The following is a 9029-nucleotide window of genomic DNA, read 5'->3' on the forward strand; positions in this document are numbered from 1 at the left end:
GTATGTTTAGCCACCATATATGCTAGTTGATTGCTGCAGCTCCACCTCATACCTTTTAACCTTCCTATAAGCTTAAATAGTCTTGATCGCGAGGGTGTGAGATTGCTGAGTCCCCGTGACTCACAGATACTTCCAAAACCAGTTTGCAGGTGCCGATGTTACAGAGCAGGTGACGCAACCAAGCTCAAGGAGGAGCTCGTTGAAGATCTTGTCCTTTGTGTTGTTCCGTTCTAGTTGATCAGTAGTGGAGCCCAGTTGGGGTCGATCGGGGGACCTTGTCACTTTTGGGGTTCTTCTTTTATTTTGGCTCCGTAGTCAGGCTCTGATTGTATTTGGATGATGTAATGCTTTATTCATGTATTTGTGTGAAGTGGCGATTGTAAGCTAACTATGTATCTCTTTCCCTTATGTATTACATGGGTTGTGTGAAGATTACCTCACTTGCGACATTGCTTTCAATGCGGTTATGCCTCTAAGTCGTGCTTCGACACGTGGGAGATATAGCCGCATCGAGGGCGTTACAAGTTGGTAATCAGAGCCTTCCCCGACCTTAGGAGCCCCACTGCTTGATCGAATTAGCTGACGAGTTGAGTCTAGAAAAATGTTTTGAGTCATTTAGGAATTATATATCGGAGAGTTTAGGAATTCTTTTTACCCCCCCAGTCCCCTCATCTGGTAAGGCATCCTGACGTAGAGTTTTGACTCTTCTCTTCTCAAATTTCACTAAAAAAATTTAGGATCACGCGGGTATCTTGGAATCCTTCCGATGGTTTTGTGACGAGAACATTGTTCTTGGTGCCTCCTGTCATTTAGGGGTTGTGGCAGTGTCCCGGGGAGTTGAGCTCCGAGGTGTTGTCGTCACAATTTTATCGTTGTAGTTCTGGAATACCTGAGTTTAGTACGCCAACATCAAAAATCTCTTTTATGCAGTTGTTGGTGAGATAACCTCGACGTCACCCAGTACTGGGGCGGGAGTTCGGGAGTATTGCCATAACTCGTATAACAGATGCTTTTCGAAGGTTGAGGTAGACGATTTTCAAAGGTTTCTTGGTTATGTGTTGAAGGATGGATACAACTGGATGTAGGATTTGCTAGTTTTGGGTGAGATATTATGCTTCCCCTGTATCCCCAACACCTGATTGCATAACCGGAAAGGTTCGGGAGTTTCATAGGTGGGAATTCAAGTAGCTCTTAGAATATCTTTCCGACAGATGTATGATATGAAATTGGGGTTCGATGTCTAGTGGTCCGCCTATTCACGGTTGGTTTTACAGTGGTCTCGTTGTGTCTTAAAGAGTCCTTGGCTATGCCGACTCGGGGACGCTTCGTATGTCATGTGCACTGCCTTGTACATGATGGTGCAGTACGATCAAGCCCGTGTAGGCCCCACCACGAAAACTTCGGACGAAATCTCTATCATATGTTTGTTCCGGCTTACTCTGCAAGCCAATCCTTTGTTTTGTTTTGTTTTGAGTTATGGTATTCGAGTTGCTTCGAAGTCAAATGTTGATTCCATACTTTTCCTAAGCGGTGTTCTCATACTCCAATGTGAACACTAATCCTTCATGATAATCGGGATTGACATGTCAATCCTTTTTCAACCGGCGTGTCTCTCTTCAAGTGGATCCGATCATTTCAACATCAGCAAGATCAATTACCATTTCTTCTCAACGGTGTTTGTTTTCATCCGTCTCCAAGTTACCTTTGTTTTTCCCTCCCTCCCACCCTTGTTTCTTCGAGGAATCAGATTTCTTAATCAAGTATCCATTTTATTCATGTGAATTTTCTCCATTCCTTTTCGTTAATGTTCTTACCCGGTGGTTCTCATGTAGATGCTTTACTAGTTCAATATTCTCCATTATTTTCTTCTCCGGTGGATTCAATTCAAGCTTTTGGTGTCGATCACATCCTTTTCCTCGTTTCAAATATGTTCTTATGCCGGTGCACCTCTTAATCTTCCCCGCTTGCTATTCTATTGTTCCGGAGTGCTCAAGATATCTCAATAGGCTTGTCTTGTCATTCAAGATCCGTCCAACCTATTTCGAGGTTGTTATTTCAATTCAAGCCATTTAATTCAACCGGTGCAATCTTTCTTTTAAATCGTTCAACGGTGTATCTTTTGAGTGGGCCCTAACCCACAGGTTTTTTTCCAGGATCTTACCTGACTCTTCTTATTCTTCCGGAGTTATTCTCAAATTCATTTCAAAGTTTAACATAAGAATGAGTTATCATCAGTCAAATGCTTTTCTCCAAGATCATTCTTTTCTTTCATCGTTGGTTCAACCTTTCTAATTTTTCATCCCGGAGTATCTCAACAATTTAGTGGTGTTTCTCATCGTCATTCTCAGATTTTGGAAGACCGAAGAAGATTCTTATTTCAATCTTGCTCTTTTCTCTTCAAGATTCGTGATTCTAGCTTTATGCCATTCTCTCATAATTATTTTCGGTTGTGAGAATTCTTTTCACCCTTCCGGAGCAATTCAGGAGCCTTTTCAGTTTGATTATTCGGAGCCCATCATCTCAAAGTTATTCGTTCTCAGCCTTTCAGCTATCATTCTCCAAATCTTACCGGTGCATCATTCAATATTCTCTAATCAGTTCGTGATCCCTTCGTTCACTTGTATCTAAATTCTCTAAAGTATCCTCGTTCATTTCATAATTCTTCCCGGTGTTCCTCTGTCTTTACTTTGGTCATTTTAATTCTAACGGTGGTTCGTTCAAGAGTTCTCGTCATTCGTTATCATATTAATTCTTTTGTTGTTTCATTCCACCGGTGTTTCGTTGAAGGCATTCTCTAGTTTGCGCAATATCTACCTTAATCCTTTCTAAGAGAGTAAGTAGTATGCCAAATCCATTGCTTGTCATCAATTTAATTGGTGAAGGATATGCATAACATAATTCTTATTCTTGTTCATCCAAGTGATTAATTCCTTTTTCCGGAGTGGTTCATCATATCATATTCTCAGTTCGAGATGCTTTATCTTTTCTGTCCAGGAGTTCTAAGCTCTAATTATCACGGAGATCCATCTAAATCATGGCAAGGATTCACCTTGTGTTTTCAATTTCTCTTTCTTTTTATTCTTTTGTTACCGGAGTTCTTCATGAAGATTCTACATGATGGTTGATCAAGGATTTAATTCTTTCTTGAAGTGCTCATCAACATTCTTTTCTAAGGAGCTCAAGTATTCTTCTTCTTGCTATCCGGAGTGCAATTCTTTCTTCCGAATCATCGGAGGTGGTATTATGTCATTCTTGATAATTTGAGTCATGTTTCATGATTCACATGTTATTAAGAATGAGGTATTTTAAATCCATCAATCTCATCATTGGAGTTACCTTGGTTATATTTCACCTAAATCTTTCCCTAAGGATTGTTGCTATCTATGGTGCTAATAAATGATCCAATTTCTTCATTTGTCCTTTCCGGTGCGACATACTTTCTCGTCAATTTGTTCATATCAATCAAATTCTTTTCCCGTGAGTGGCAGTTTGTCACCTCATAATTTGACATGTATTCCATAAGACCATATCAAGCTTATCTTTTCGTTGTTGTGTTTCCAACAACTCCGTTCGACCTTTCTCCTAAGGATACCTTTTCAAACTCTTTTGTGGCAGAAGTTGGCATTTTCTTCTCCATTCTTTTATTTCAATTATCTATATTCTATTCTTTCGTTCCGGAGGCATTGTGTTGTTGCTCTTTTCAACCAATCATCTCATTTTGTCAAAGATCATGCTCTTTTCATGCCTATCCATTTAACCGGAGTGTTGTGCCCTTTTTGCTCAAGTATCTTCTCATCTTATCAAGTTCTTATTCAATCCCTTCCCTTTTCAATCGAAGTTCTGCCCGAAGTTGTTCTTCCTTGTTCCTCTTTCTTAACGGAGTGCTTTCAACTTCGTTCATCTCCGTTGTATTCTTTTCTCTAAATGGCTTAACCTTTTCAAGGTTCTTTGGTTTCACTCGTCTGTCAAAGGAGCAACTTAGTTTTACCTCTTCTCTTTCTCTTTCGTTGTCCCTCCGGTGCCATTCTAGATCTCGGGACGAGATCCTCTCGTAGTGGTGGAGTGTTGTAGCGCCCCGAGACCGATGTGCCAGGTGTCTTCCAGTTATTCGTCGTCGTTGCCATGTCATTTGCTTGCGTGTTGCATCGTGTCATGTCATCATGTGCATTGCATCATCATGTTTCAAAACCTGCATCCGTCCGGGTCTTCCGGTTCTCTCCGTTGTCCGTTCTGAGCCCAGACACACTTGCACGCGCCCGCGGCATGTCCGAAATATTATTTTATAAGAGGCCGGAAAATGTTCTCGGAATGGGATGAAAGTTGGCATGCGGTGTTTTTATGTTGTAGGTAGGCCGCCTGCCAAGTTTCATCGTGTTCGGAGTCCGTTTGACGCCCCAACGGATAACTATAGCGGCAGTATACCGGTCTAACGTCGGACGTTTTCGGTCTCCGAAAACTATTGTCGGGCTTTCCCTCTCTTTCCTCTCTAGACCGTCTACACATCCCACTACCTACCGTCAGGTCCAACCTAACCTCTCTTGTCAGCCCGCGGCCCTCCTCGCGCGCGTCCGAAAGCTGCCCCGGACCCGAACCGGACTTTCGTCGCTGTTGTGTCCAGATCATCCCCAAACATCTACAAAACGTCTCTGTTTTGTTAATTGGACTTCCTAGTCTATTTTTTCCCGACCCTCCGATTACGATCGTAGGGACGGATTAGTCCCTAAATGTCTCCCTCTTTCTTTATATATATATATATATATATATATATATATATATATATATATATATATATATATATACTCTCTAGTCTAAATCTAGACCAAACCCTAACTTCTAGGCGTTTGTCCCTACCGCCGCCGCCACACTTATTCCCCAAATCCCCATCGGGATCTCACCCACAGCCAACCACAAACCTCCCCCGGTCTCCTCCTCGTTGTCCCATCGAACCAATCCCACCGCACCAGCTCCTCCCGATCCATCGAGCGCCTCCTCCTCCCTGTTCAATCCAGATGAGTGGAGCTCCTCTGCGCCCACGCCTCCTCGCACCTTCCTTCCCTACTCCCAAAGACAGCCACGAGCGAGCGCCCGAGCCCCTGTCGAGATCTTCCTCTGCTCGCACAACAACATCTCGTCTTCGTCACCATGAGCCGCCAGGACCGGCCTCGTCCCTCTCCCTCCCTTCGTTCTCCTCCTCCCGTCGTCTCTCTCTCTCTAAGTACTCTCTCTCTCTCTCAGGTGCCCGTAGCCGCCGCCCAGGGAGTTCGCCGTTGACCCCGTCTTCGCCAGATCCGGCCGGGATCCACCGGATCCGAGGCCCTGCGAATCGTTCCCGGCCTCACCAGCGTCACCGGACCCGTAGTCGCCGGAGCTTCGTCGTGCCGCCGCTTCCTTCCTCCTACTCCTGCGTTTTCTTCTTGAGGGAGACTAGCGCCCCAACCTGAAGCCCGTGTCCCTGCCTCGCGTGGACCTCGCCCTGCCTCCGCTCGATCTGCCTACGAGGCCCAGCTCCCTCCTTCGCGCGAAGCCTAGTTACAACAACGCCCTGCCTCCTTTCGCCTGGGCCGGCCTCGCCTCGGCCTGCTTCGGCTCCCGATGGACCTCCACGTCGCCCGCGCCTGGGCCTCCTTGCGCAAGGCCCAGCGCGCCAGCACCCCTCCGCAGCCTGCTCCTTTGACCGGGCCGAAGCCCATGGGTGAGGCCACCCACAGAGCCCCTCCTTTGTTTTATTTCTTCCGTTGGGCCAGACTGCAGTTTTGGCCCAAGATGTGTTTTTTTTTCACAGAACGTTTTAGCTAATTTTCCCGAGAATGCAGATTTACAGAAAAGCCCTTGCACTTCATGCATTTAATAACTCACCAACCGTGCATCGGATTAAAACAATTTATATATGAAACTTGCTTAGAAATTCATCTAGTTTCATAATATGTCACTCTCATCCATGTTTAACATGTTTAAAATGTTGTTTGTTTAAATTTGCTTAATAACTTGCTAAAATGATTTATTTCATAACTAAATAACCGTAACTCGGTTTGTAACAAACTTTATATGTAAATGGGGTAGAAAAATGTCTAGTTTAACATGGTGGCTTTACTTTGCATGTTTAAAAACTCTAAAATTGTGTTTAGGGCAGAACAGTACCAAACTTAATATATGCATATGAGGATTTACCGGAATTGTTGTTCGTTGCTTCCGGCCTCATTTAAGCTTGCCTAGATAGGTAGTTTTATTATGTTTCACCCTCTTGCCATGTTTAACAACATTTAATATTGTTGGGTACATAAACAAGTTCGAACCAAATAAGTCACGTGGTGTTTCGTCAATATGCAACGGAGTTGCATATTGAGCTCCACTTAATTTGTAGTATTGTTTGTGCATATTGCCATGCCATGCTTCATTAAACCGGACATGCATCATACTTGATTGTGCATCATGCCATGTTCATGTGTTGGTTGTTTACTATGTTGTTTGCTCCTTTTCCGGTGTTGCTTCTTCGGGTTGGTTCCGATAACGTCGTGTTGTGAGGATCCGTTCATCTACGTCCGTTTGTCTTCTTCATGGACTCGTTTTTCTTCCTTGCGGGATCTCAGGCAAGATGATCATACCCTCGAAATCACTTCTATCTTTGCTTGCTAGTTGCTCGCTCTTTTGCTATGCCTATGCTGCGATACCTACCACTTGCTTATCATGCCTCCCATATTGTTGAACCAAGCCTCTAACCCACCTTGTCCTAGCAAACCGATGTTTGGATATGTTACCGCTTTGCTCAGCTCCTCTTATAGCGTTGTTAGTTGCAGGTGAAGATTGAAGTTTGTTCCTTGTTGGAACATGGAGATCGTTCCTTGTTGGAACATTGTTTTGCTTGTTGGGATATCACAATATCTCTTATTTAATTAATGCATCTATATACTTGGTAAAGGGTGGAAGGCTCGGCCTTATGCCTGGTGTTTTGTTCCACTCTTGCCGCCCTCGTTTTCGTCATATCGGTGTTATGTTCCGGATTTTGCGTTCCTTACGCAGTTGGGCAATAATGGGAACCCCTTGACAGTTCGCCTTGAATAAAAGTCTTCCAGCAATGCCCAACATTGGTTTTACCATTCGCCACCTAGCCTTTTCTTTTCCCTTGGGGGTCGCGCGCCCAAGGGTCATCATTATTTTAAACCCCCCCCCCCCCCGGGGCCAGTGCTCCTCTGAGTGTTGGTCAGACCGAGCAGACTGCGGGGCCACCTCGGGGCAACTTGAGGTTTGGTTTTACTCGTAGGATGTCTCATCTGAGTGTGCCCTGAGAACGAGATATGTGCAGCTCCTATCGGGATTTGTCGGCACATTCGGGCGGTGTTGCTGGACTTGTTTTACCATTGTCGAAATGTCTTGTAACCGGGATTCCGAGTCTGATCGGGTCTTCCCGCTAGAAGGAATATCCTTCGTTGACCGTGAGAGCTTGTGATGGGCTAAGTTGGGACACCCCTGCAGGGATTTGAACTTTCGAAAGCCGTGCCCGCGGTTATGGGCAGATGGGAATTTGTTAACGTACGGTTATAGAAAACCTGAAGTTGACCTTAATTAAAATGCATCAACCGTGTGTGTAACCGTGATGGTCTCTTCTCGGCGGAGTCCGGGAAGTGAACACGGTGTTGGAGTTATGTTTGACGTAGGTTGTTCTAGGATCACTTCTTGATCATAGTTTCTCGATCGTGCTTTGCCTTCTCTTCTCGCTCTCATGTGCGTATGTTTAGCCACCATATATGCTAGTTGATTGCTGCAGCTCCACCTCATACCTTTTAACCTTCCTATAAGCTTAAATAGTCTTGATCGCGAGGGTGTGAGATTGCTGAGTCCCCGTGACTCACAGATACTTCCAAAACCAGTTTGCAGGTGCCGATGTTACAGAGCAGGTGACGCAACCAAGCTCAAGGAGGAGCTCGTTGAAGATCTTATCCTTTGTGTTGTTCCGTTTTAGTTGATCAGTAGTGGAGCCCAGTTGGGTTCGATCGGGGGACCTTGTCGCTTTTGGGGTTCTTCTTTTATTTTGGCTCCGTAGTCGGGCCCTGATTGTATTTGGATGATGTAATGCTTTATTCATGTATTTGTGTGAAGTGGCGATTGTAAGCCAACTATGTATCTCTTTCCCTTATGTATTACATGGGTTGTGTGAAGATTACCTCACTTGCGACATTGCTTTCAATGCGGTTATGCCTCTAAGTCATGCTTCGACACGTGGGAGATATAGCCGCATCGAGGGCGTTACACGGCCCCAGCGCGGCGTGACCAGGCGGCAAGGCGCAGGGTGGCACCGCCGATCCATAGCAGTCCCGGGTTGCGCAGGGCCTTGCTCTTGAAACGGGGGTCGGAGAACCTGATGAGGAAGTCACCAGGGGAGAAGAGCGAAACGTGCATCTGTGTTCGTGGGAGGCCGAACTGGAGGGAAGCAGCCATGGATATGTCATGGACGGTGAACTCTGGGCGGTTGCCCAGCACCGTCGCGATGACAGCCTGCCGCTCGAGGTCGGACTCCGCCGCAGCCCGAGCCGGTGTCCAGGGGACGGAGGCCGTGACCATGGTGGGGCGGCAACGAGCGTCAGTGGCCGATGCCTCCATCGGGGTGACGACAGCCGTTGTCTGACCGGAAGTAGGGGGTGACGGGGGTAAGGGTGGCGGGGGGGGTGAGGGGATGGGTGGTGGAGATGGTGGAGATGGTGATGGGAGGGGTGGAGGGGGAGGGGCGGCGCTGCCGTTGGGGGTCTTGCAGCTGTGAGAGGTGTGGCCGGAGCGGGAGCACAAGAGGCAGGTGGGTGGGTTGGAGCAAGAAGCGACGCGGTGGTGCGGGGAGAGGCAGCGGAAACAGCAGCGAGCAGCCTTGGTCTTAAAGAGGTGCTGAATGCATGTCAATGGGAGCTGTGGAGGAGCACGCGGGTTCCTACCATTATGGTGCGGCAGGGCATGGCGGTCTTCTCTCCACCAATACGGCTTGCGAACCTGCTGCCACCCATCCCCGCATTGAAGCTCGGCAGTAGCAGGGCGGCCGCAGGGTG

The sequence above is a fragment of the Triticum urartu genome, chromosome 2A, assembly GCF_056163025.1.
Source record: "Triticum urartu cultivar PI428250 chromosome 2A, HENAU_Tu73, whole genome shotgun sequence".
NCBI classification, from domain to species: domain Eukaryota; kingdom Viridiplantae; phylum Streptophyta; class Magnoliopsida; order Poales; family Poaceae; genus Triticum; species Triticum urartu.